Raw genomic sequence first — 12,734 nt, 5'->3', positions numbered from 1 at the left:
TAGAGACCTTTCATCATGGCCAGAAATCCCCATTCCCTTATCTTTTAAGAACAGGGCTTTTTGGCTCTTTAATACTATGAAAAAAGAGGAGGGAGTGGGAAGACATAATTCCCAAGGACGTAAGACTTTTATGAGGTTCTTTTCCAACCTCCCACCTCCAGCTTCAATCTATTTTAAATAAATAGCATGGCAGTTAAAGCTGGAGTTAGGTCTTGCTTTGTAATCCAATCATCCGGAGACAAAATGTGCCAGAGGCAGCATTTACTGACAAGATTTAAAATCAAAGTTCCTTTCTCTAGCGCAGTTGGCTAGAAGCCAGGGCTGAAGCTGGCCCTACCTCTGTAAAGATGGCAGCAGTTCTCATCACCCAGAACTGGAATGTGTGAGAGACAGCAGCTGCTTTTCCTTGCCTCAAACACACATGTCTGGATGGCAGGAGATTTGGGGAGGAAAAAGCAAGATTTAGAACCGTTGGGACTGTCAGGGTTGAGGTAAGCATCTCTAAATATTTCTTAGGGTACTGATAAATCCTTTACTTTATGATATGGGAATTGACCAGCTATCCGGTGGGCCCACACCTATTTTTTCTTCCTCTCCACCTGAAAGCACTGTTTCCTGGAGATGGCCAAAGCTCAGAGCAGATCTGCCCAGGTAGTTTTCTCAGATGACAACTATGCTAAATTTCATATTCTAAATACGAAAGATTTATTAAAGACCTAGAAGTGTAGACCTGCACCCTCAAAGTGTAAAGTCCAGGCCGGGGTAGTCAAATTTTTTTTTTTTTTTTTTGTCAAGGTCAAAATTTCTTGGTCAAGGTCCAGACTCCAGAGAAAAGAATTTAAATAAAAAGATGTTGGGGTCCATTCAAAAGTGTCTGGTAGTCTAGGCAGACCGTGGACAAAATCCATTGACTACCCCAGTCTGGTCTTTTATCTCTGCCTTCAGGATGAGAAGTCGTCTCAGATTGCTCAAAGCTGATATGAGTGAGGCAGGTATACTTGATAAGGCTCTTCCAATTCATTCAGCAATGCAAACCCTGATAAGTAAAACTCTATCTAATCATTACAGAGAACTTGCAAATTGTATAGTTAGCTAACTGTAAAGGACAGACCATAGGGATCAGCTTCTAAGATAAATTCAGTTGTAGCCAGATGAGAATTGCTGCTTAAAGCCTTGGTCATAAAAATCAATTAAAATGTAGAGGAAACTGTCATTAAATATCAGCTACAACTAGATCTTTGGCTGGTGTAAATCAGAGTAGCTCCATTGAAGTGTATATCTATTTTGATCCGGACTTTAAAAAAATATTCTGTATTTACATAGCATTAATTATTCCATTGACCACATACTTATGCTTTTGAAGATGGGCCTAATTCTCCTCTGACCCACACCAGCATATGTCCGGAATAACTCCACTCAAGTAAATGAAAATACTGGTGTAAGTGAGAGGAGAATCAGGCCCACTGAACACAGAACGTGAGCATTTGCCCACTAATGATATCCTGCATATACACTTATTTTTTTCTTGGCTGGTGAAAAATCAGTGTAGTTTCACTAATTTTGCTGACTAATGGTGTTTTAGATATGATTTTCTATGTTGTTATAAACTGCTAATCAACCAAGTCTATGCCCATATGCATGACTCAGCAGTGGTGTTGGGGACAAGGAAATGTAACTGCTATTATGGTTCTAAGTGATTTGGTAAACCACACTTCCTGTGCATGTGCACATGTGCAAACTTATTCAGTGTCCCACATAAGGATCCTTCTACGGTCAATAGATGATCAAGGACAGTGCTCTTTGTCATACTTTGCGTCAATCACTGCCTAGATAAATACCACAAATATAATTTGGAGTGGTTTCGTGTAAATTACTGCAGGTTTACTGAAGAAGAATCTGAGAGCAAATTTCTGGGCTAAAAATGTTCAGCCAATTTTAAGATATCTTGAGTACATTGACTTTTTGTGTGTGTGTGTGTGTGGACTTTGTTCTCAAATTAATGTGTTTATCCAGCATGGCAGTATGAAGCCTGATAAACAAAGCTGTGGAAAATCCCACTTGGCACGCAAGCTCTCATACATTGTTTACTGTGTAATTTCTATAATATGTATTTATGATGATATCTTATGTATCTGTTTGAAAAACAATAAAATATTTAAACAAGGCAAAAGGTCCCTAAGCTTCCAAAACTCGCAAGCTGATGGAAGGCTTAATTAGAGTTACTTGCTGCTGTTTTTCAAAATATGCCTGTTCCCAACCCTCTCCAATGGGACTTTGAGAGGCTCTTGCATTCTAAAGGAAAAGAATGACTCTTTCAATCAGAGTATTTAAAAAGCACTGATCTTCTTTTGCCCTCTCAGCTGTAGAATCTCAACCTCGACCCCTGTGTTCAGCACCAGTTCACAAATATTTCCCTGAAAAATCTGTACTGTCTCAATGTTTCTTCCCAGCTGATTGCTGCTCTTTCATGCCAGTCTTATGTGACCACTTCAGTCTGAACTGGCTATTTCTAAATGGCTTTTCAACCCAGGGCATTTGAGGATAAATGAGGAAGCTGGCAGTTTTCACACCTGCCTGAAGCATTCTAATTGACCTAGCAGAAAGGAATAAGTTGCACCAAGCGTTAGTTGATCTGAAGGCCACAGAGGCATGCCTGCCTGTTTTTATTCTGTATGAGGGCTTATATTGCATAATTTGAATCTTTGATGACCAGCTCTCTTCAACTTTATTGATAACCGATCAAATATAGTTTATTTAGTCCAGTTTTACTTTCCAGATGAACTATGGCCGTATACTAGATAGACAATTTTTTCCTTATCTGGGGATGTAAACTGTGCCAACGAAACTGGAAATACAGGATATGTACCCCCTACAGCATACATATGTATATTTTGTGGGTGCAGCTTAGTGGCTATATTTTGAAAATGTCCAGTTTTTTTAGTTTTTACCTTAACCAGGGATAGACATGGATTTTGAATGATCAAATTAGGCCTCCACTCTTTGTCCCTGAACCACTGACTATTCCTAGATCTAAATATTTTTGAAGGTGAAATATTTGTAGAATGTTCTTAATTTTTTTCAAAGGTTAAGGAATCCTAGAAATGTAGGGCTGGAATGGATCTGAGGTTAATAAATCAAAGTATTAACTGTTAAAATTAATTTTTGCTAATTTGAAAATGCTCTTTGTAGACACTTGTAAGTGTTGAAATGAGAGGCACTATATCAATTTGAATCGTATTGCTGTCAAATAGCAAATACTAAATCTTTTTTGGGTAGATGTACAGGCCTCATCCACACAACACATAGACAGCTGCATATGTGGCCCACGATGGTAAATAAACTGAGAACCACTGATCAGGATCACCCCTGACGACAAGTGTTTGTCCAACCTGTTCTTAAGAGCATCCAATGCCAGGATTCCACAAGCTCCCTATGTAACCCATTCCAGTGCTTAACAATGCTTCTAGTTAATGCTGCTGCTCTTTCAGGTTCTGTGTGGAAACAGAAATTCTAAAATAGTGCAAGTCAGGCTGCGGCTTATTGGTATGTTTAACCTGGCTAGAAGCAAGAAGTACTGGAAATCCCCCAATGAAGATTCATGTGAGTTTCCAGCTAGCATTGTCAGGCTCCAAGAGCTTTTGTTTAAGCTTCATGTAGACATCTGAACATGAGGGTGCTTACAGACTGAATCCAAGCACTAACCCTGTTGAAGTCTGTCCTTCAATCAGTAGGATATGCTCATTATATATAATACAACCCGTGTGGAATTAAGTTCTGTCCAGAGGGCTGGCACAATGCCTGTACTCTCACGTATGCCCTATTGGAAGACCAAAGTGGAGCTTATGCTGGTCCTGTGCAGGGCCGGCTCCAGCTTTTTTGCCGCCCCAAGCGGGGAAGGGGGAAAAAAAAAAAAAGATAAAGCCGCGATCGGTGGCTGCTCTATCGCGCTGCTTCATTCTTTGGCGGCAATCTGGCGGCCAGTCCTTCCCTCTGAGAGGGACTGAGGGACTTGTTGCTGAAGACCTGGACGTGCCGCCCCTTTCCATTGGCCGCCCCAAGCACCTGCTTCCTGCGCTGGTGCCTGGAGCCAGCCCTGGTCCTATGTACAGGAGTAAATGTTACCCTAGAAGCATGATATTCTAAAATGTTTTAGGCAATTGTGTGTGCAATGTGTGCACCTTGAAATGGGTGGTAATCTCTCTAAATAGCCAACTAGATGCATAGTTACCTGATTGGCATATACAGTCAGTCATTGTGCATGGAACTCAGATGCTCAGTTGTGTGCACAATATTAAAATCAACCCCTTTGTCTTAGTGGGAGCCTATCATTCTCATTTATATACTAATCAACACTTTTTTATCCCGATTAGTCAATAATTGTCATTTCTTCAGCTTGTTGCTTGAAGCCTCTAATGAATTTACCCCTGAAAAGATGCAGTTTTAATAATGCACCAAATAAGCAAAGTTATTTAATTGAGGCAAGACTTGTTGATACAGAACAAGCAAAACCTAGAAGGTCTAAAGGATTTGTAGACCATATTTGCAGAGAAAGTGAAGTTATTACATTACAGAAGCAATTTTAAGGGGGATTAATTACATATTACAGTGATAGTATGTAGGCAGTCATAAATCTATTATGTACTGAAGTGTCCTTTACATCAGTGTATACATTTGTACTATTGCCAGTTAAACACTTGTTGACAGTTGTGAGATGAGAAAGGTAATAGCCAGCAAATGATGGCACCTACCAAATGAACCAGATTGCTGAACTCTAAACGCTAAATCTGGAAGGTGAAACTTGACCCTCTGTTTTCTAGTTCTAGACAAAAGAAAGTGTCCAGCATATCTCTAGTTTCCTACCATATTTTGGAGTTTTCTGTTATGCTGATTTTTTATTATGGCTTATACATTTGTCATCTATATCACATTGTTAATGTGTCCCAAATTTGGTATTGCAGTAATTGGAGCAGTATGCATCTAAAAATAAGGCCAGAATTTTCAAGAGCACAGTACTCACAATCAGGGCCAGATTTTTCAAAAGATCTCAGAATTTTGGGTGCCTAAGCCTCTTTCACAACCTCTTATTTTGGTGCCTAAATAGGAGTATTTTAAAAATCTGTCCCCAGTTGTCAGTGCTAAACACTTGAAAATTTGACCCAGAGCTCTCTTGAAAATTTGGCCCAAAGTCATTCAAATTTCTAAAATTACCATAGCATCAGGAACATTCTTTTTACCTTGGATGGGGATTGAGGATTTACAGTAGAGTTCCCCCTGCATTGTCTGTTGAAAACGTATATATTTTTTGCTGACCTTTACCACAGTAATACCAAATTTCTGTCTAACAGACAATATGTAATTTTCTTTTTTATGTTCTCCTTTAACATCCACTGCATTAATTCTTGAAAACTGTTACATTTTTATGTAGGTATAAATAAAAAATAAGTTCAAAGCATTAGCCAGAGAATTTCAATGCTCCTTATCTATGCTTACATAAAGAATGCATAATATGCTGAAAGAAATATTTGCTCTTAGACGTGAGTTACCAAGTCCAGTTACTAACACAGTTGCCATTTAATAGCAAATCTTATTGAATGGAAAAGGAAATTTCTATACACACCAATTTTATACAAATGTGTCAATTTAACATTAGCTGTCATTAATTTTCCCATTTTATGTCAATTAAAAATCACTTTTTGCTATTCAAACTGCTTTCAAGGGCAAGTTTTTCAATCCAACCATTGATTATATGTACCCATAGTTTTGTGAGGGCAATCACGTGCGCCCCAAAATTTGGCATTTGTTACACAAAAGGTATTTAACTGCCCAGATTGAGCCCAAGGACACCTCTTGCATGCACAAAATATATTTTGCAATTATGCTGACAAAATGTGTGGTACAAATTTAGAAGCCATTTTTGCAAATATGGCTCTTCTAATTACTATTATCAATTTATTGCACATGATGCCATGCGCAAGCAATTTTCAGTGTTTTGTTTTTGTTCTAGTTGAATAATTTGCATGTACATGTACTATAGAACAAAGATTTTAAATTTTCAGCATTAAAGACCTAAAAAATTGACTCTGCTTTGATTTAATGCTCAACTTGAGGAAGGTTAAATTGCTTATTGGAAAATACTGGATAATGTTATAAAATGTTGTGGCAAATTGATATTACTATTAAGCCGGTCTGATTGTTGTTTTATGATATTATTTATACAAGACCAGTATGGAGAAACTCCTTCAGCTGGGCTAAACTGGCATAGCTTCCCTGATTTCAGTAGAGCTATGCCAATTTATGGTAGCTGAAGAACTGACCCTTTCTGTTAAATCTTCTTTCTTTTAAAAATTACAATGAAAATAGTAAAGATTGCAATATCTTATAACTTCTACATTCATTGAATGATGTTAAACCAGTTGTTAGTGACATGTCTTGGGTTATGCATTTAAAAAATGCCATTTCCCTTTGGGTGCTTGACTGCCACCTGCTATAAACCAAACATCAATATATATTTTATATATACCGTATATACTCGATCATAAGCCGGTTCGTTTATAAGCCGACCCCACCCCCCAGATGGATAAGTAAAAATGGAAAATTTTTGGCCAGTTCATAAGCCGACCCTATAATTCAGGGGTCAGCAAACTTTGGCTTCCGGGCCATGAGGATAAGCTGCTGGCGGGCCAGGATGGTTTGTTTACCTCGAGCGTCCGCAGGCACGGAGGTAAACCTAAGTAAACAAAGTGTCCTGGTGCGCCAGCTGCTTACCTTGATGGGCTGCGACAGCAACTGTTGGGGAAATGTTTTGGGGGGGAGAAGCTGGGGGTCAAGGGAGTAACCCCTGTCACCACCCCACATGACCCCACCCCTAGACCAGGACCCCCATATTCTCCCCTTCCCATCCCTTCCCACTTATCTGGGGAGGGCCAGGGGAGGATGTCTCTGGCCGGGCTGGAGCTGTTCCGCAGGCTGGGCAGCGCGGCCACAGCATGTTCCAGTGGGCTGGGCAGGGCGGCATGGCCGCATCGTGCTCTGATGGGCCAGGCGCTGCAGCCACAGCCTGCTCTGGGGGACGGGGCCGAGCGGCACGGCTGAAGCCTGCCAGCCCCGGAGCTGCACAGTGCCGCCCGGGGGGGGCAAGTGGGGCAATTTCCCCCAGGACCCCCAGGATCCCCCATGAGAGTTTTTCGGGGCCCCTGGAGCGGGGTCCTTCACTCACTCCGGGGGCCCCGGAAAACTCTCGCGGGGCCCGGGCCCCTGGAGCTTCTTCCGCTCCAGGTCTTCAGCGGCAATTTGGTGACGGGGGGGTCCTTCCGCTCCGGGACCCACCGCCAAAGTGCCCCGAAGACCCGCGGCGGGGGGTCCTTCCGCCCCGGGACCCACCGCTGAAGTGCCGGGTCTTCGGCGGCGGGGGCCCCCCGCCGCCGAAGACCCCAGGCCCCCTGAATCCTCTGGGTGGCCCAGGAGCTGCAGCTGCTTCGGAGGCTGGGTGTAGAGCAGTGTGGCCAGAAGTGGAGAGACTCTGGCCCTGCCTCTGCTGGCTGTGCTGCCTCTCCTTGCTCCCTCTGTTGGGGGGAGGGGCTGTGTCCCACCTCTCCCTTCTCTATACTCATTCACAAGCCCACTCCCTTCCCTGGTGGTTCCCTTTTTTACTAAAAAAATTCAGCTTATGAACGAGTATATACGATACCTTGTAATACAAACTGGTATCTCTTGCATCTTTCACTTGGCCCCACAAACCCCCCACCTTAATCCCAATTTCTTTGACTTTATCCCATTGCCAGAAGCAAAAAGATCCATTATGAATTGTCCTGTTGTTGCTGTCTCCTCTTGATTTGTGTTCCACTGATGAGCCAAGATGCTGCTGTGAGAAATTCATAAGAAAAACAAATATACCATAAACTAAATTGTTCCTGAAACTTGTGTTCATAAACAGAACGTATGGTGATCTTTCTTTTGATGTATAACTTATTTCTATCATTCTGGATGATCTTTCGTAACTCACTCATTCTGCCACTCATGAATTATGAAATCATTAAAACTTGTGTAAATGATGTATGTCATGTGATAGATAATATGTATACATTATATGTGGGTTCAAACTGCAAAATTTGGGTCTAGATTTCAAGCATACTAGCGTTTGTGGATTTTCATAACCATGATTTTTGCTTGGCCAATTTGCAAAATTTAGATCTTGGTGTGGCTTTCAAACACCTCCAAAGTCTGTGTGTGGGTGTTGATGTCCAATCTAATATCAGTTACAACACTGATCTCTTTGTCCATAAGTTCCATAAATGGATTTGGATCATGTTCTGTTTTTTTCCTTTTGGCACTTGAAATTATAACATTGGGAAGTCCATGTGACTTTAAGGGGAAAGATGTGAAGTTTCTTTGTTGATCTATCCTCTGGGCCTTTGATGCTCAAGATTCTGGTGCTTGTGATCTATCAGGCACATGTTTTAGCTATCAATTTTTTCCCTGTGTTGGTTCATTTCTGACTTTTTTTTTCTTTTCTTTATCTTAAAACACCAAAGGGTCCCTCCAACCACCTCCCCACCTCCCCGCAAACTTCTGGTGCACTTGTGTGCCAGGGAATGGAAATAATCTATACTCCACCAAGAGAAAACAGAAAATAAACACTTCAGAATCCATTAATTTGGCTGAATTACTTCCAGATTGTCTGAGAAATAGCAAAAGGATTTCTTTTTTGTATTTGATACCATTTCTGGGTATTGTGCACATGTTTATAGATGATTCTGTGGTGGTTGCAAATAAAGACCTCGAACAGTTTATACTGATTATATTATATGAGAGAAGAAACTTATTGTAACAGGCATCCTTCAAGGGTTAATTTAGATCTTGTTTTATTGCTAGATATGTGAATGAGCTTGATTTATATAGAGAAGGCATGTTTTGTTTTGTTTTGTTTTTTAAGGCAGCCCGCCAAAGCTAGCTCTATTGCCATCTTAAAGGCAGTATACAGGGTTATGTGACTGTTACTATAAAATTTAGTTTGCAATACAAAATGCTATTTTACTACTCACATGTGCATACAATGTCATTTGTGGTGTTTTTAATTCTTTGCATGTTTTGTATTCTGTAGTAGTACATTAACCTCTGCAAAAAAATATAATTTTTGTAGCTGACAGTTTTCAGTATAAGATTACAATCTTGTAATATATTCCAATAGAATGTCAGTGGGTGGGGCCAGCCCTTTCAAATAGGCCTTGGTTCTGCACTACCCTGATTTCGTCAGCAAAACAACCCAGGACTTGTGGCTGTCATAAGGCATGCTGGGAAAAGGCACATACCATATGAATCGCTCCCTTATCCTAGAGAGAGAGTTGGAAGTAGTGTTGGTGGGTTTTTCCTGAAAGGACTGAGGAAAGAGCTTTGGAGACAATGTTTTAGAGAGGTATTTTTCCTCCGGATGAAGGAAGTAACTCTGGACATTGAAGCAGCGGCTACAGAAATGCCAAGGCAAGTATCTGCTGCTTTTCAGGGCCTCAAGTTGGGGCTTCCACTACAGTAGGTGAAGTCCTTCTCACCCATTCTCCCCATTGCGGTCAGGTGAGTATTTTGTTATAACTCACTAGTGAGCCTGGGGCCATGCCTGCAGGACAAGTTGGGCCCTCAGAAGAAACTCTTGGGAATAAGGAACCATTCCTGAAGAGACGGCTGAACTTTTATAGCCAGGTTGGCTTTCACTTAGTTAAGCATCTGTATTGTACTCTGTACATTGTTCACTGCACAAGACACTGATGTTGTGGAGATACTGTTTCAGATTATTTATTTTCAAACCAAGAGTAGTTTTTCTAAGCTGTTACCCACAAGAAGGGAGATTTGGTACTGAAACTTTACTGTTAAATGTGTCTTTCATGCAGTAAGTGCAAGAAAATACTTTCACTTGAGGGAAAGTCAAAAGGCTATCTCTATGCTTCTTTATTCCAATGGCTTATTCTCACTAGTTTTTTATGTAGGTGCTGTGTTAAGTGGCCATATTCCTGAGAGAAAAGTGAGAAGGGAATATGATTAAATAGTTTAAAAAATGCCTGTACAGTTTAATCAGAACATAAGAATGGCCACGCTGTGCCAGACCAAAGGTCCATCTAGCTCAGTATCCTGTCTTCTGACAGAGGCCAGTGCCATGTGCCCCAGATGGAATGAACAGAACCAGTAATCAAGTGATCCATCCCCTGTCATCCATTCCCAGGTTCTGGCAAACAGAGACTAGGAACATCATCCCTGCCCATCCTGGCTAATAGCCTTCAATGGACCTATCCTCCATGAACTTATCTAGTTCTTTTTTTGAACCCTATTATAGTCACAACAGCCTCTGGCAAGGAGTTCCACAGGTTGACTGTGTGTTATGTGGAAAAATACTTTCTTTTGTTTGTTTTAAACCTGCTGCCTATTAATTTAATTTATAGTTCTTGTGTTATGAGAAGGAGTAAATAACACTTCCTTATTTACTTTCTCCATATCAGTCATGATTTTATATCCCTCCGTAGTCATCTGTTTTCCAGACTGAAAAGTCCCAGTCTTATTAATCTCTCCTCCATACCCCTAATCATTTTTGTTGCTCTTTTCTAAACCTTTTCCAATTCCAATATAGCTTTTTTGAGATAGGGCAACCACATCTGAACGCAGTATTCAAGATGTGGGCGTACCATGGATTTATGTAGCTGCAATATATTTTCTGTCTTATTATCTATACCTTTCCTAATGATTCCCAAGATTCAGTTCACTTTTTTGACTGCAGCTGCACATTGAGTAGATGTTTTCAGAGAACTATCCACAATGACACCAAGATCTTTCTTGAGTGGTAGCACCTAATTTAGACCCTATCATTTTATATGTATAGTTGGGATTATGTTTTCCAATGTGCATTACTTTGCATTTATCAACATTGAATTTCATCTGCCATTTTGTTGCCCGGTCACCCAGTTTTGTGAGATCCTTTTTATAGCTCTTCGCAGTCTGCTTGGAACTTAACTACCTTGAGTAGTTTTGTATCATCTGTAAATTTTGCAACCTCATTGTTTACCCCTTTTTCCAGATCATTTATGAATATGTTGAATAGGACTGGTCCCAGTATAGACTCTTGGGGGACACCACTATTTACCTGACCATTTATTCCTACCTTTTGTTTCCTATCTTTTAACCTGTTACCAGTCCATGAGAGGACCTTCTCTCTTTCCCATGACTACTTACTTTGGTTAAGAGCTTTTGGTGAGGGACCTTGTCAAAGGCTTTCTGAAAATCTAAATACACTATATCCACTGGATCCCCCTTGTCCGCATGCTTGTTGACCCCCTCAAAGAATTCTAGTAGAGTGGTGAGGCATGATTTCCCTTTGCAAAAACCATGTTGACTCTTTCCCAACAAATTATGTTCATTTATGTGTCTGACAATTCCGTTCTTTACTATTGTTTCAACGAGTTTGCCTAATACTGAAGTCAGGTTTACCGGCCTGTAATTGCAAGGGTCACCTCTGGAGCCCTTTTTAAAAATTGGTGTCACATTAGCTATCCTGCAGTGATTTGGTACAGAAGCTGATTTAAATGATATGTTACAAACTACAGTTAGTAATTCTGCAGTTACACATTTGAGTTCCTTCAGAACTCTTGGTTGAATATCATCTGGTCCTGGTGACTTATTGCTATTTAGTTTGTCAATTTGTTCCAAAACCTCCTCTAATCACACCTGAGTCTGTGACAGTTCCTCTGATTTGTCACCTAAAATCAGAGCTGGATTTAAATCCGGGTGGGATTAATTTATTTTAATTTTTTTAAACATGTCATGCCTCAGAAATAGTTTAGGTGAAGTAGTGATGGCAGTATTCAGCTGGGTACGGTTCATTAAAGCTGCATTTTTTTTTTGATCCTCTCTGCACTTCTGAAATTTTTTTAAAATATGAACTGAAAATCAAATACAGAAGTGAATTGAGCATCCAACCTTCTGGAGGTGAAAAGCTTTCCATCTTTCTGTGGAGAAGTGGGAACACTTGTAATATTTTGTATAAATATCGTATGTTCCTCAGTGTACCTCTGTGATATTACCCTGAATGCATAGCTAGATGAAAACCAGGTTGTTAAAAGAAACCATGCAGGAAAGGTAAAATAATGATGTAGATAAGAGCATCTCTTTTTAAACACAATAACCAGGTTTATAGCTATGAAGAAGGATTTCTTAGCCTCCACTCTGGAGATCGGGCTGTTTGGCCAAGGCTGAGAAGAGAGAGTACAAAAGGCACTGACCTATTTCAAGTGTTACATTATGGAGAGCAGGGGAGTGGGGGGAGGATGTGCTCAGTATGCTGTGAGGCTGACATACACAGATTGCACTAAGCTAGGGTTTGCACTAAGCAGGCTGTAACTTGGTGCCCAGAGAGAATGAGGGACACCAACGTATGTCTTTCTAGGAGCTCCAGAGAAATGCAAAGCATGGAGAAGACCAGTTGTATTTAGAAGTGGAGACATGGGCCTACCACTTGAAAGAGGTGCATTCAGGGACTGAAAAAGGGTCTCAGAAGGGGCAGCCTATGACACTAACCATGCTAGAACTAATGATCACTACTGATCACTTTTTGCTTTCTGCACAATCCATATTGAGAGGCGATACGGACAGAGCATGGGACCAAGACCAGGAACTCCTGAGTTTTAATCCTGGCTCTGCCACTTAGTTGCTGTGTGACCTACAGGTCAGTCATTTATCCTTTCTGTGTAATCAGTTGT

The sequence above is a fragment of the Terrapene carolina genome, unplaced genomic scaffold (genome assembly GCF_002925995.2).
Source record: "Terrapene carolina triunguis isolate 2854851 unplaced genomic scaffold, T_m_triunguis-2.0 Scaffold113, whole genome shotgun sequence".
Taxonomy (NCBI): domain Eukaryota; kingdom Metazoa; phylum Chordata; order Testudines; family Emydidae; genus Terrapene; species Terrapene triunguis.
The sequence above is the reverse complement of the archived record's forward strand: the minus strand, read 5'-3'. Positions refer to the sequence as shown.